Genomic DNA, 14,418 nt, shown 5'->3' with positions numbered 1-14,418 from the left:
ATCAACACTCATGGAAGCAACAGTTAAGAAAAAATACAGAGTACTACTGCATTGGGCAAATATGCTGCAAGTAACCTTTCTAAAGTGTTAAAAAGCAAAGATATAAGCTTAAGGACTAAGGTACATCTGACCCAAGTGTACCTTTTCAATCGCCTCATATGCATATTAAAGGAAGTTGGACAATGAATAAGGAAGATCATAGAAGAATTGATTTATTTAAAATTGTGGTGTTGATAAAGAGTATTGAAAGTACCATGGACTCCTAGAGGAACAAACAAATCAGTTTTGGAAGAAATACAGTCACAACGCTCCTTAGAAGCCAATATGGCAAGAGTTCGTCTCTTGTTCTTTGGACATGTTTTCAGGAGGGACCAGTCCCTGGTAAAGTACATCATGCTTGGTTAAGTGGAGTTTCAGTGAAAAAGAGGAAGATCCCCAACATGATGGATTGATACAATGGCAGCGACAATGGGCTCAAATATAGCAACAACTGTCAGGATGGCGTAGGATAAGGCAGTGCTTTGTGCTGTTGTGCATGGAGTTGCTATGTGTCAGAACTGACTCAGTGGCACGTGACAACAGAAACATAAGCATGTGTCAAAGCTGGATAATGGATAAGGAAGACCTGATTCACTTGAATTATGGTGCTGGCAAAGAATATCGAATCTACCATGGACTGCCAGCAGAATGAGTAAATCTGTATTGGAAGAAGTTCAGTTAGAAAGCTTCAAGGATTCAAGGGTTTCAAGACTTTTTCTCATGTACTTTGGACATATTATCAGGAGGGACCAGATCCTGGAAAAGGTTTGGACATCATGCTTTGTAAAGTGAAAATAAAGAAGACTGTAATGAGACAGATGAACATAGTGGCTGTAACAACAGGTTCAAGTATCACAACAATTGTGAGAATGGTGCAGAACTGGTCAGTGTTTTGTTTGTTTACATAGGTCATGGTGAGTCTGAATTGACTGGATGGTACCTAACAAGAACAAACAGAGAAAACAGAGTCCTTTTATGGCACCTTGTAAGCCTTCTCAGATGTCACCATGCCTAATGTTAATGGTTGAAGTTTTGCAAAGACATCTGAACCTCTAAAGAGCCCTCAGGCCCATGCCACCATCTGCCTCTGTGAGGACAGTGTAGCCTCATGAGCTCTCACGAGGCAAAGGGGCAGAACTGTGTTGTTCTAGGAATATAGGATTGTTCAAGGGCAAGTATCTGAGAAAACTATGAAGAGTTGGAGACCAGGGTTTAAAAGAAAAAGTCCTATGCTGCTCCCTATCCTAACTCAGGGTAGACTTGAAGATTTTTGCAATCATTATTTATTGAGTGATGTTGTTTCCCTAGGCTATCTCCTTATCTACACTCCAGTGGTTCATCAAGACTCCATGGGGAAACCTGATCAGCCAGGAGTTTGGAAAAGCAAAACCAAAAACTGGATGTGGTTGTCCAGGTGGAGCAAATTATGTCATAAAACAGCGATGGCATCTTAATGAATTGGTCACTGGTCTGAAGGGGCTTCAAAACGCTTGTGGAAAAATCATATTATGTTCCATTCTATTTTTCCATGAATTTTTTGAAGCCCTCTTGTATGTGTTTAAGTCCAAACCCCTGTGCCTGCGAATGTGACCTTGTCTGGAACTAGATAATGTGTTTCTATTGTGTCTATGAAGTCATAACTCCTGTAGGGTGGATCCTAACCCTAATCACTTCTGAGTTACAGAAAAGCAGAACAGACCCATGTCAGGTCATCTACAAGCCGAGGAAGCAATGAACCACAACAAGAAAAGAATTGACATTGCTGAGTCCCTGATTTGAACTTCAGCCTCCAAAACGGTGAGAAAATCAATTTCTGTTCTTTATAGTTACTCATTTGTGGCATTTGTGCTTACAGCAGCAGTAAGAAACTAAGACAGTTGGTTACAATCATAGTCTTCCGTCAAAGGAAACTCTTAAGGAACAATTCATTTGGTAAACTCAGCAGCTGCTAGCAAGACACTGAACCAGTTGGGTAGGAAGGTGTAGTTCATAGGGAAGATAAGGAGAAAATAAGGGCTCTGACTTCAAGAAAAAGAGAAACAAAAATGATACACATCTCCATTTTAATCACATGAGAGTTGGTGTATTAATAAGTAGCAATTCATCCAGGAAAGAGTTAGCAGGATGGTACAGGGGTGAGACACAACATCAGAGAATGATTGATCAAGAGTAGGGTTTGATTTTCCCCTCAAAAGAAAAGACCATCTTGGGGACAGGATGGATTTGTGTGTGTATGGAAAGGATATGTGGGAGAGCGAGCGTATTCAAACATTTGAAATCTCTTGTAAAATATCGTACTCTGGGCTCTTGAGGCAGGCACTCGGAGGAAGCTGAAAGCGGAGGCCAGAGTCCTGCTTCCTGACAACCCACTTGTTTCTCTTGCAGTTAGGCAGGGCCACGTGAGTAGTCTGGCTAATTGATTATGAATGAACAATGAGTTCTGTACAGTTCAAAGAAGAGATTGGGGTTGCTTATTACAGCAATATAGCCTGCAGTCTCCTGGCAGATACCAAAGTTATATGGAAGCAGACTTTGAGATTAAAAATACGATTCAAGCAGGTTGACTACTATGCTGCCTTGTTGTAGAGGCTGTATTTGGAATAACCCCAAACCAATAAAAAGCCCCTGCCGTTGAGTCGATCTGACTGATAGCTACGCCAAAGGACACAGTAGACCGGCCCCTTAGCGTGCCCAAGGCTATACATCTTCATGAAAGCAGACTGTCATATTGTTCTTCTAAGGAGCGGTTGGTAGGATTGAACTGCTGACCTTTTGATTAGCAGCCAAGCATTTTCATCAGTGCCACCATGGTTCTTGTTTGGAATGTTATTGTTGTGAGGTGCTGTTGAGTCAGTTCCGACTCAGAGCATTCCTCTGCATAACAGAATGGCACACTGCCTGGCCTGGCACCATCCTCACACTGGTTGTCATGTTTGAGCCCATTGTTGCTGCCACTGTGTCAATCCATCTTGTTGCGGGGGACGGGAGTCTCCCTCTTTTTGCTGACTGTTGTTTAGAATGTTGTTGTTGCTGTTAAGTGCCGTTAGTTCTGACTTACCGTGACCCTGTATAGCGTCTCCCAGGACTAGATGGTGAGTTGGAACCGCTGGCCTTGTGGTTATTGTACAGCATCACACTGGGTCTCCTTGTTTACAATGGATTCCATCCCATAGCGACCCTGTGAAGGGTTTCCAAGGAGCAGCTGGTGAGCTGGAACTGCCGACTTTGTAGTTCAAATGGCTTGGCAGTCTGGCGCAATAACCTACAGCGCCACCCCAGGACTCCTGATAGTAGAAATCCCTGACCTAGTTGAGTGGATCAGGTTACTTCCAGGTGGCTAGAATTGATGATCAATTTTCAGTCCTTAGAACACGTGACAGAGCTGATCACAAGCTTCAGTGTCCTGGGTCCACAACTCCATTTCTCTTAGGTCTCCCTGTGAAAGGTCTCAGACTGTAAACCAGTAAATTTTTGGAAACTGTAGGGCTCAGACCTCATGTTGCTTCTTGCTACTACATTTTCAAGATGATTTTATTTGCTTTTATGGATCTAAACAGAATCATCTACTGTTATATCCCAAATATGTATTTCAGACTAGGCCCTGGACTCACCCCAACTGCTAGCCACCTGACATGCCCACTGGACATACCCAGTTGGATCTCTAATAAACTCTGAGGGCCTAACTGAACTCGAGGTGTCACCTGGCTGCTTTGCATGGGATTGGAATGTATCCACCAAGTCCTAAATCCCTGGTGCCTGTGAACGTTGTTTGGAAATAGGGCCTGTGAAGATATTACTAGCTAACACAAGGCCATACTGGGGCACTAGAGAGGGTCCTATTCTAATAGGGGCGCTGTACTTCTAAATGAGGAGACGACACAGACAGAGGGAAGGTGGCATGTGAAGACGGAGGTATGGATGGAGTGATGCTGTAGCTATAAGCCAAGGAAAGTCTGAGGCCACCAGAATCAGGGAGAGATAGGAAGGATCCTCCTAGATCATGAATACTGAGACTCTGAATGTACACTTCCAGCCTACAGAGCCGTGAGATAATTTCTGTCATTTTAAATTCCCCACTTTTATGGTATCTTGTTACCTTGTAGTGCAAGGAAATGGATACACTCTTCACAGAGTCAATAAGATGAACAAAACTAAAAGCACCAATCTATTACTGTAATCTCTCCTTAGTTAGTACACAGCATCCTCCTCCTTCTGGTGGCTCAAGTCAAAAACCTGGTGCCCATTTTCAGCTTATCTATTTCTCTCAAAACCCATGTCTAATTGTTCATCAAACCATCTCAAGAATAGATTTGCTGCATTAGACACTAACGACAGAAGACCAGAGGAGTTGTGGGATGGCATCAAGATCATCCATGAAGAAAGGAAAAGGTCATTAAAAAGACAGGAAGGAAAGAAAAGACTAAAGTGAATGTTAGAAGAAACTCTGAAACCTGCTCTGGAGCATAGAGAAGCTAAAGCAATGGGAAGAAACAACAAAGTAAAAGAGCTGAAAAGAAAATCTCACAGGGCAACTTGAGATAACAAAGCTTTATAATGAAATGTGCAAAGATCTAGAGTTAGAAAACCAAAAGGGAAGAACATGCTCAGCATTTTTCAAGCTGAATGAACTGGAGAAAAAATTCAAGCCTGGATTTGTAATGTTGAAAGATTCTATGTGCAAACTGTTGAATGATGCTCTGGAAACATCAAAAGAATATGGAAGGAATACACAGAGTCATTGTACCAAAAAGAATTGGCCAATGTTCAACTATTTCAAGCGGTATCATATGATTGAGAACTGATGATATTGAGGTAAGAGGTCCAAGATGCACTGAGGGCTCTGGAGAAAAACAAGGCCCCAGAAACTGAAAGACTATCAACTGAAATGTTTCAACAAACCGTTACAGCTCTGGAGACCCTGACTTGTTTATGCCGACGAAGTTGGGAGAAAGCTATCTGGTTAACCCACTGGAAGAGATCCACATTTGCCTATTCCAAAGAAAGGTGAACCAACAGAATGCAGAAATCATCAAACAATACCATTCATATCACCTGCAAGTAAAATTTAGCTGAAGATAATTTATAAATCATTGAAGCAGTATATCAGCAGGGAGCTACCAGAAATCCAAGCCAGTTTCAGAGGATGACAAGGAACGAGGGATATCATAGCTGATGTCAGATGGATCTGGGCTGAAAGCAGAGAGTACCCGAAAGATGTTTATCTGTGCTTTATGGATTATGCAAAGTCTTTCAACTGTGTGGATCCTGAAAAACTATGGATTGCAAAGAATGGATAGTCCAGAACAATTAATTGTGCTCTTGAGGAACCTGTACATAGACCAAGAGGCAGTCGTTGAAACAGAACAAGGGAGCACTGAATGGTTAAAAATAAAAAAAGGTTTGAATATCCTTTCCCCATATTTATTTTAATCTGTATGCTGAGCAAATAAAATGAGAAGCTGTATTATATGAAGAAAAATGTGGCTTCAGGATTGGAGGAAGACTCATTAACAACCTTCAATGTGCAGATGGCATAACTTTGCTTGCTGGAAGCAAAGAGGATTTGAAACACTGATGAAAATCAAAGACTACAGCCTTCAGTATGGGTTGCACATTCCATTGAGTCACCTCTCTTTGGAATGTATATAAATATAGATTTCTTCCTATCAGTTGGTCAGGTAGCTGTCTTCCAGTACTGCATCAATTTGTCGAAAGATTTTAATTTGTATTCCATCAATTCTCAGAGTCTTATTCTTTGCCAGTGACTTCAGTGCACTTTGGATTTCTTTCTTCAGTATCATTGGTTCTTGATCATATGCTACCTCTTGAAATGGCTGAACATTAATGATTTCTTTTTGGTACAGTGACTGTGTATTCCTTCTATCTTCTTTTGATGCTGTCTGGATCACTCAGTATTTTGCTCATGGAATCCTTCAATTCATAGATAACATTTTCTGACTCCAGGTCTTTGTACATTTCATTATGATACTTGAATTTTTTTTCTTGACCTGCCCTTTGAAATTTTCTGTTCAGCTTTTTTTACTTCCTCATTTCTCCCATTTGCTTTAGCATCTCTAAGCTGGAGATTAAGTTTCAGAGTCTCTTATGACATCCATTTTGGTCTTTTCCTTCTTTCTTGTCTTCTTTATGACCTTTTGGGTGATGTTCTTGGTGTCATCTCACAACTCCTTTGGTCTCTGATCTAATGCAACAGATCTGTTCTTGAGATGATCTTTACATTCAGGTGGGATGTGTTCAAGGTCAAATTTTGGCTCTCATGGATTTATTTTAATTTTCTTCAGCCTCAGCCTGAACTTCCATATAAGCAACTGATGTTCTGTTCCACAATCTGTTCCTGGCCTTGTTTTAGCTCACAACGTGGAGCTTTCTATTGTCTCTTCCCACAGATGCAATCAATTTGATTTCTGTGTATGCCATCTGGTGAGGTCCATGTGTATGCATCGTTGTCTTTTGCATTGTTTTAAAAAGGTATCTGCATTGAAGAAATCATTGGTATTGTAAAATTCTATTATGGGATCTCTAGCATAATGTCTATCACCAAAGTCATATTTTCCAACTACTGATTCTTCTTGTCTCCAACCTTTACATTCTAGTCACCAGTAATTATCAACACATCTTGATTGCATGTTTGACCTATTTCAGACTGAAGAGGTTGGTTGTTGTTGTTAAGTGTTGTCGAGTCAGTTCCGACCCATAGTGACCCTGTATAGGGTTTCCATGGAGCAGCCAGTGAGCTTGAATCACTGACCTTGCAGTTCAAATGGCTTTGCAGTCTGGTGCATTAACTCACAGTGCCACACCAAGACTCTGAGGAAGTTGGTAGAATTCTTCATTTTCATCATCACTGGCTTTAGTGGTTGGTATGTAAATTTGAATAATAGTGCTATTAACTGGTTGTCCTTGTAGGTGGATGGGTAAAACCCTATTATAGACAGTGTTATACTGCCAGGTAGATCTGGAAATGTCCTTTTTGATGGTCAATGCGATGCCATTCCTCTTCAATTTGTCATTCCCATCATAGTAAAATCATACTTTTGTCAGATTCAAAATGCCATACCAATCCATTTAGCTCACTAATGCCTAGGATATTGATCTTGATGTGTTCCATTTAATTTTTGACAACTTCCGATTTTCCTAGATTCATAGTTCATAATTCTATACTCCAATTATTAATGGATGTTTACAGCTGTTTCTCCTCATTTTGAGTAATGCCCCATCAACAAATGAAGGCCTTGAAAGTTTTACTCTATTTGAATCATCATGATCAACTCTACTTTGAGGAGGCATCTCTTCTCCAGTTGCATTTTGTGTTCCTCCCAACCTGAGGGGCTCAACTTCTGGCACTGTATCTGACAGTATTCTGGTGCCATTCATCATGGTTCCATTTTCAATATTCTGTTGCTACCTGACAGTGTTCCACTGCTATTCGTAAGGTTTTCAGTGGCTAACATTCAGAAGTATTCCATCTCTCTTTCCTAGTTTATCTTAGCAGGATATTATGCTTGGTAAACTGGATGGTCTAGGAAAAAGAGGAAGACCTCAAAGAGATGGATTGACACAGTGGGAACAACAATGGGCTCAAGCATAGCAACAATTCTGAGGATGGTACAGGTCTGGGCAATTTTCCTTCTGTTGTGCACTGGGTCGCTATGTGTTGAAACTGAGTGAAGGGCACCTAGCAACAACAACAACATGCCTCTGGTTAGACGTCCATTTGGGAATGACTTGTCTTTGTTATGTTAATGAGACAGGATTAGTGTAGATTGTGCCTTGAATCAATCTCTTTTGAGATAGAAAAGAGATGAACAAACCAGTAGAGAAATTGAGATGAGGGAAGATGAATGTGGAGCCACATGAAGATCCCACATGAGCAGAAGGTCAAAAAGAGACATGGACCTTCCCCAGAATGGACAGAAAGAGAAGTGTCTCTTAAAGCCCCAGAGCTGGGACCCTGAATTCAAATTTCTAACCTTCTAATTTATGAGAAAATTGAGTTGTGTTTGTTAAAGCTTGTCAAATGTTATTGTTACTATTACGTACTGTTGAGTTGGTTCTAACTCATAGCCACCCTGTATAGGATTTTCAAGGAGCAGTTGGTGGGTTTGAACTGTGGATCCTGTGGGTTAGCAGCCCAGTGCTCTTCCTACAGCACCACACCAGGACACAGTTATGGTATTTCTGTGGAAGAAGCACTAGAAAACTAAGACAAACTATCTGATAAATAAGTTAGAAAACTTCCCTATAAAATAGACTTTGAAAAATATCTCTAGCTCACCATCTCCACAGGTACAATATGATTCACAGAAATTTAATCTGCAGGCACCATTTCGACTATGTCAGCAAAGCATCCCCCTTGTTATAAGAAAATGATGATCAAATAGTGTAAAGAAAATGTGTTTCTCCAGCTTGTTTAGAACTCAGCCAGAGTAATGCATCCTTTCTTTTCCGGTTAAATTTTCATCAGTGAAATACCACTGGGAGGTTACCATAAGAATTATGGAAAAATCAGTTGAAGATTCCTACCCGAGCCAAATGCACGCCTCCAGAGGAAAAGGATGCCTGTCTCTTGAATGTCTCCAAAGTTCAAGGAATTTGCCTTCCAAGTTTTTTGGACAAAGACGCCTCTGAGCTCACATTCTTTACCCTGGGGCATAATGATGCTGTGCAGAAAGGGGGAACGTCTTAGAATTAGAATCAATGCAGGGCTTTTTAGGGACAGATACAAGGGGGCTACAAAAAGTTTGTGGAAAAATGGAATGAAAGGATAATGGAATTTTTTGTGAACTTTATGAAGCCCCTCAAATTGGTAGCAAAGGAGAGTTTGCAGTACTTGGTGGGCTTTTTGAGAAACTCAGGCACACATGAAGCATACCATGTACGCTGACATCTTCATTGAACTTCTTCCATTACTATGGAAGCCATGGAACCTTAGTACAATGGTGATGGTGCCCAGAAAACATGAAGCAAACAATCCCTCTGAGCATTTTTCTCTTAGATCTCATAAGACCATGCACATCCAAACGTGGGGAAACGGTGGGCTTGTTTTCATGGCAAGACAACTCAGATGCTTTCTTTGGAATGTAGGGGTTGTCCTTATTTTATTCTACTCATGAACGTATTTCATGTGTTTCTCTTTCACTTCTTTTGCACAGTCCTATGAAACATCTTCTCCTTCCTTGTCCTACAATGTCAGATTGGGGAGAAGCTTAGTGCACATTTGTTTAAAAATTAATGGTTGTTGAAGATATCACATGTAGATAATGCTCATTTCACAAATGAAAGTGCCCTTAGTATGTTATTGTTAAGTGCCATTCAGTTGGTTCCAACTCATAGGGAACCTATCCAGGGTTTCTGAGGATTGGCTGTTAGGTTTGAATTCCTGGCGGTTAGCAGTCCAGTGCTTATCCTACAGTGCCATATAAGCTATTAGTATATGTAGAAGTAAAACAGTGGGGGTTTTGGCTTCCAAAAAGTGAACCCTCTAGACTGAATCATTGCTCTGTGCTTCCTGAAAGGTACTGATTTTGGCTGGATTGTTGTTGTTGTTGTTAAGTGCCGTTGAGTCGGTTCCGACCCATAGCGACCCTGTACAGGGTTTCCAAGGGTGTAAATCTTTACGGGAGTAGAAAGCCTCATCTTTCTCCCGCGGAGCAGCTGGTAGTTTCGAACCGCTGACCTTAAGATCACAATACCTCAAATTGTCTGCATTTCTAAGTTTATGTTTCTAAATAAATAGAGAGTCAGTGGGCACTTGGGTGAATTCTTGAAGGTGTTAAAAATCAGCACAGGACCAGTCCTTACTCACCATCTATCTTGTTTCTAAAGCAGTTTGAGGTAAACAGACTGCCAGGGGACAGATGCTCAGCAAATGATGTCACCATTCAAAATAGCAGATGACCACAGGGGCACAGGCCTATCTTCAATACCCTGACTGCATACTCATCTCTTATAGTCAGCCTCCCTGTCTTAAAATTAGTTACTACTTTGTCACCACTGTTGGGAAGCTTAAGAAAATCTTAAAAAACTTTGTATTGTGAATTGGGTGAAAGTTCACTGAGCAGATCAGTTTTCCATATAACAGTCCATGTACATTTTGTTTCATCTCATTGATTGCAATCCCCACAATGTAACATCACTTATCCCACTTCCTCCCTGGGGTTCCTCCTTCAGAACCCTTGGATAAATGCTGCCTTTTTGATCCCAAATGTTTCATTATTGTAAGGTGTGCATACCTCCCTAGGGTTAGTGTTCCTCTTATAGACTTGTCTATTGCGTGGCTGAAAATTGAGCTGTGGGGATGAGTTCAGTCCCAGACATGAAGGGTGTCTAAGGACCACAGTATTGGGGTTTCTACAAGTCTCTACCCAGTCAGTAAGGACCTCTGGTAGCGTAGTGGTTATGAATCAGGCTGCAAACCTTAAGGTCAGCAGTTCGAAACTACCAGCCACTCTGCGGGAGAAAGATGAGGCTTTCTGCTCTTGTAAAGATTTACAGCCTTGGAAACCCTGTACAGGGTCGCTATGGGCCAGAACCGACTCAACGGCACTTAACAACAACAACAACAACAACAACTACCCAGTTAATAAACATAGCCTTTTTAAAAAAAAATATGATTTGGAGTTTTGTCCCACACTTCCCCCAAGTCTATCCAGAACCTTCTAATATGATTTTAATTTTTTTTCCATAGCAATTGGTAGAGGTAGATGGGCACCATCTAATTGTTTTGGTCTCAGAGTTGTGAAACCTGACGCTCGCACGGTTCATTAGTCTATTGGACTAATTGTTTCCTTATGTCAGTCAATTATCTTTTTCCCTTTTCTTTCCTCTGGACTGGGAGGGACCAATAGCTGCTCCTTAGACGTCCACTCACGAGCTTTTAAGACTAAAGGTGTTAATCGAAGTCAAACGTAGAACATTGTCTTTGTGAACTATGTTGTGTCAGCTGACCTTGGTGTCTTAGGAAGGTCTTTGGAAGCAGACAAAACCAACAATGTGGAGACTAGCCCAGATTTTAAAATCTTTACCAAAGACAGCAAGCTAACTACTGATACACGGCAAAGTCCACCAAGGAGAGTAGACGGGACTTCTCAAACCACACGTCATCTGAACATCAAATGAGAAATTTATATGATCACCATGAAAATGTTGGTGAAGTTCTTTCTTTCTTTCTTTGAAGGGGAGAAAGGAAAATAAGCATTTTTGTCATGAAAAAATCCTAACCAGTCCCTACTCAAGCGTGCAGAGAGATAGGCCACTTCTCCTAATGCAGCACACATGTTAGTTTCCACACAATGAGTACTTGCAGGATTTTCACACTGGACTCCAGTTACGTTTATTTATACGGTGGGTGTGGGGGGTACAATATCACATCACACCACATTCTATCATTTACATGGTCCCTGCCTTTCTACCCAGAGCTATTTCTACCTCCCATCTTAACCCCAAATTTAAAAAGTGTATCTTGTCAAATTGTGATAAATGGTCACTTATATGGCCAAGAACTTGCTAGCTCGAAGAAACTTGGGTTTTCTTTAAGTACATCCTTTATGTAGCAAATTGAATCTGCTCCTTGTACTTCAGTACCTTAAAAAAAGAGGGTAGGAGATGGCTGGTTCAGTAAAACAGTTGGATTATTCCCAAGAAGGCGTAAACACATATTTAAAAGCATTTAAAAATGAAATATTGCTCTTCCATTAAAAAAAAAAAAGGATAGTTTGGTCTGTAGTCATCTAAAAATAGGTGTTTGGTGAAGTAGCTTTCTGCTAAGGACACCGAGCTTGTATGCCTGTGTGTGTGTGCACCTTACATGTGCTGTATGCTGGGCTGCAGGATCAGAAAATTGTCACTTTGACTTAAAAAAAAAAAATACACAGACATATTTAAAGAGACTTCTGGTGAAGTTCTTTAACAAAATTTATAACATCAATGTTTACTGAAATGCTTTAAAAAATGTACACAGAACAATAATGATTTTGTTTCATAAATGTGAAATTTCAAAGGGTGTGTAATCTAATCTAGCAAAGTGATTTTCCTTTACATTCAGAATAAAAGCATCTATGACTTCTTTTTTTTTGACAGATTAAACTTGAGTGGGTTTTCTTGCGCTGTGTTGAATCTAACTTTAGTTTTTTAGGCATTCTTTTGCTGTTTTGTTTCTAGCTGCCTAGGATTTTACTTGTCTTGGATACTCCTTTTATTTTTAAGGAAAACCCAACCTCAACCCATTGCCACTGCATTGAATTTCACCTCATGGTAACTCAATAGGACCGAATAGAACTGACCTATAGGGTTTCCAAGGCTGTAATCTTGATAGAGTCCTGGTGTGTATATTGAAGGATAATGCACTGAACCGCAAGGTCAGTTTGAAGTGGCAGTTCAAACCCACCAGCTGCTCCTCGGAAACCCTAGACAGGTCATTGTGAATCAAAACTGACTCGACAACACTTAACAACAACAAATCTTTATGGAAGCTGATTGGCATATCTTTCTCCTGTAGAGTAGCTGATGGATTTGAACCTCCAAAATTTCTGTTAACGGATGGTGCCACCAGGGAGCCTCTATTTTAGAGAAAGAAGAAAAAAGCCAACAACAGAAAATATATGCGTTGCTGGAGGTCTGAGATGATACGTGAAAAGGTATTTTCAATGCAACCGACAATGTATTAGTTGTTATTGGTTGTTGTTGTTGTTGTTAGGTGCCATCGAGTTGGTACTGACCCATAGCGGCCTTATGCACAGCAGAATCAAACACTGCCCGATTATGGGCCAACCTCACTACTGTTGTCATGCTTGAGTCCATCAAGGCTGCCACATGGCCAATCCATCTCGTTGGGGGTCTTCCTCTTTTTTTCTGACCCTCCACCTTACCAAACATGATATCCTTCTCTAGCGACTGGTCCCTCCTGACAATATGTCCAAAATATGAGAGACAAAGTTTGGCCATCTTGGCCTCTAAGGAGCACTCTGGCTGCACTTCTTCCAAAACGGATCTATTGGTTCTGTTGGCAGCCCATGGAACTTTCAATATTCTACAACACCCTAACTCAAAGGCATCAATTCTTCTACGGTCTTCCTTATTCACTGTCCAGCTTTCGCATGCATATGAGGTTATCCAGAACACAATGGCTTGGGTCAGGCACAGCTTGGCTTAGTCCTCAAGCTGACATCTTTGCTCTTCAACACTTTAAAAAGGTCTTGTGCAGCAGATTTGCCTAATGCAATACGTCGTCTGATCTCTTGACTGCTGCTTCCGTGAGTGTTGATAGTTGATCCAAGAAGAATGAAGTCCTTGACAACTTCAATCTTTTCTCCATTGATAAGAATGTTGTTTATAGGTCCAGTGGTGAGGATTTTTTTTCTTTACATTGAGATGTAATCCATACCAAAGGCTGTGTTCTTTGATCTTCATCAGTAAATGTTTTAAGTTGTTATTGCTAGGATTGTTAAATTATGTAAACAAATGTTTTATGTGATTTTATTAGTATCTTTTTAAAAACAAAATATGAAAATAGCTAAGAGGTAGAAATGTTTGGGTATGCCACTGTAGGCTAATATTGTGTAATGCGAAGCTATCTGAGATACTGACCAGAGAGCATTGGTGGCGATCCAGGGTGTATCTTTCCAGCTACGTCAGTGCTGCGCCTGTGAGCCTACATGCTTCCCCAAACGATGGCATACCACCCAGACTCCAGAATATCTCATCACAAGCAACTGGAAAACTATCTCCCAGATTCATCTCAATCATTTCTCCCAACATGGCAAATGTCACACAAAAAGGAAAACTCTATAATTGTTCAATCCATTATGGTCAAAATGAAGGATAGTCTAAAATTTTCAGATATCTAGGTTCCTATTGCTAAGAACCCTGGTAGTGTTGTGGGATTAACGTTAAGCTGGTAACTGAAAGGTTGGCGGTTCAGACCCACCAACTACTCTGAGGAAGAATGATGAGGCTATCTGCTTTCATAAAGTCTTGGAGATGCTATAGAGGTTCTATATGAATTGGAATGACATCACTTGTCAGTGTGTCATACTGTGGTGGCTTGTGTGTTGCTGTGATTCAGGAAGCTATGCCATTGGTATTTTAAATACCAGCAGGGTCATCCACGATGGACAGGTTTCAGTAAAGCTTCCAGACTAAGACAGACAAGGAAGAAGGCGAGGCAGACTATTTATGAATAGTCACTGAAACAATCTCTTTGATATTTCAAGCGAGTAAAGTTTTGCTAAAGGTAATTCAGAAACGGCTACAATCATACATTGACAGAGAACTCCCAGAGGTTCAAGCTGGATTCAGAAGAGGCCGTGGAACGAGAGATATCATTGCTGATGTCCGATGGATCTTGGCTGAAAGCAGAGA

Source organism: Chrysochloris asiatica, unplaced genomic scaffold, assembly GCF_000296735.1.
Source record: "Chrysochloris asiatica unplaced genomic scaffold, ChrAsi1.0 scaffold00117, whole genome shotgun sequence".
Taxonomy (NCBI): Eukaryota; Metazoa; Chordata; class Mammalia; order Afrosoricida; family Chrysochloridae; genus Chrysochloris; species Chrysochloris asiatica.
The sequence above is the reverse complement of the archived record's forward strand: the minus strand, read 5'-3'. Positions refer to the sequence as shown.